This window comes from Pteropus vampyrus, unplaced genomic scaffold (assembly GCF_000151845.1).
Source record: "Pteropus vampyrus isolate Shadow unplaced genomic scaffold, Pvam_2.0 Scaffold355, whole genome shotgun sequence".
NCBI classification, from domain to species: Eukaryota; Metazoa; Chordata; class Mammalia; order Chiroptera; family Pteropodidae; genus Pteropus; species Pteropus vampyrus.
Genome location: NW_011889136.1, coordinates 62076 through 64216, shown reverse-complemented (window position 1 = coordinate 64216; position 2141 = coordinate 62076). Strand labels below are relative to the sequence as shown.

At 53.9% G+C, this 2141-nt stretch overlaps 1 protein-coding gene across 1 annotated transcript in view; it reads right to left on the bottom strand.

Moving 5' to 3' along the window:
• Positions 1-2141, bottom strand: part of LOC111731221 (OTU domain-containing protein 7A-like) — a 68011-nt gene that overhangs the window by 47810 nt on the left and 18060 nt on the right. The gene's annotated exons all lie outside the window — the stretch shown is intronic.

Sequence of the window (2141 nt, the reverse complement as noted above, 5' to 3'; positions counted from 1 at the left end):
CATGTTTAGAAAAACCAGAGTGATTAGAATGAATAATTAGTATCAATAGGAGAATTAGAAATGTGTATTAATAAAAGAATGTACGTAAAGACCGGATAAAAGATAAATATGCAAAAAATAAGCCACTTTCCCTCTGTGTCTCGAATCTGAACAGAACCTGAATAAATGGACAGGCATATGCAGGATTCTTAGATGCAGTATTATAAAATGCCAACTATTCCCGAAATAAAGTAAAAATCCAATCTCATTCCAACCGGAATTCTAATTTTAAGGCTTCTATGGCAGAATAGATATTCAAAACTAGTGAAAAATTTTAGGGAAAGCCTAGCAGTACAGGTGCTTGGCCTCAGCAGAGAGAAATATTGTATGAAACTACTTTGCCTAAGTGGAACAGGATGGGCAGCTACGTGGATGGACAGACGGGGTCCAGACCCAGACCCGGATGTGTCTGGGGATTTACTACGCGGCAAAATTGGCATTTTAGTTCAATGGGCAAAGGATGCTATATGTTCAGTAAGCATGTGAGAATAACTCGCTCTCCATCCAGCGGAAGCGAGAACTAGGTCCGGAGCTATTATTTATGATTCAAATCCATTAATCGGCCTAAGGGCAACATTTAAAAACAGATATGGGAAACCACGTCACTAATTTTGTATCCCAGACCTTCCGAAAATGTATGAGGACACTGGCCAACGTGAATGCAGAACGACGCCAACATTTCGTACGGCAGAATGTTCTGTGAACAGGGCCGTAAAGCAGACGGTGAGGTGGGACGTGCACACACACACACACACACACACACACACAACACAAGTCCGTCGTCGTAATGACAAAGAACGCTGCGCACCGCTAAGAAAAACTCAGACGAATCAAGATTAAAATGGGCAAAGTACGGGAGTGCGGGGCAGAAAGTTCTCTTCCTTACGCATCTTTGTATCGTTTCCTTCGTTACAATGAGCAGATCTTGTGCAATGAAGAGAAAGAATCGAGCACGCGGGGCCCGTGGGATGATGAATGTCCGTGGCGGACAGATTCGGAGGCCGTGCTACTTGAGGAAGGAATCGAGGGATCGAGAGATGCTCGGCCCGGAAGAAGCAAGCTTCTGGGGGGGAAGGCTGGCCAGCATCTCCCGGGGCCCGAGACACCCGGACGCACGCCCCTGCTTTCTGAGGCGCAAATGGACACCGCGAAGGACATTTTAGCATAGCGCGAGGAACGGAGGACTCCTCGCCAGGCTGGCCTGCAGCTGGGGGGTGCTGACCTCACCCTTCCTTGTACCCCCAACCCCCCCTGCAAGCCGTGGCCAGGACAGCCCATGCCTGGGCGGGCCCCGCCGCGGGTACCTTGGGCAATGTCGTCCGGCCTCGGCGGGCAGGGCCGTCCTGCCTCGTGTCCAGGCTGCGGTGGCTCTCGCTCGGGCTGCATGGGGCACCGGCCCTCGGCGAACACGTGCGGCAGGCTGGCTGTGGGCACTTGCCGGAGCTGCTCATAGTCACTCAGGGCGGCTGTCAGGTCCCAGTTTTTGCCTGCGGACAAGAAATGATGCATGACTCGGGCATGATCTCTAAGTGCAGTGTCACGCTCACCACGGGTGTTCACCTGCTACATGGCTGTCTCCAGTCTCCTGGTCTTTAGAGTCACCCACGCACATGCACACGCACACGCACACGCACACGCACACGAAAACACGGCGCCCCTCACCGCCACGCCCCTGTCGAGCGCCAAGCTGTAGAGCCCACGCCCAGAAGGGACCGAACGCACAGTAAGAAGGGTTCCCGCATTTCTCTGGGCTTCTGCGTTGGTGCCGCGTGTCCCCTCACAGGGCGAGAGATCCCGCGACGTACGGAGGGGACGCTGCGGCTGCTGGAGGACAGCGGAGTCGGTCCTCGGGGCAGCGGGCAGCGAGGCCCAGCCGGCCGCGGGCCCGTGGGCTGCTGAGTCGCCGACGGGCGAGGCGGCCAGCGCCTGTCGTGTGCAGGGCGTGTGCCACAGTCACAGTTTATTCTGAGAGGGATGAGACCATCGGCAGAGACTCGGCCACGGAAAGACAGTTCCGACAGTTTTATTTAATTTAAAATGTCTCACGGTACCGTTTGTACAGTGCAGTGCAGGCCCAGATGGACACTCAGTTTGACGACTTT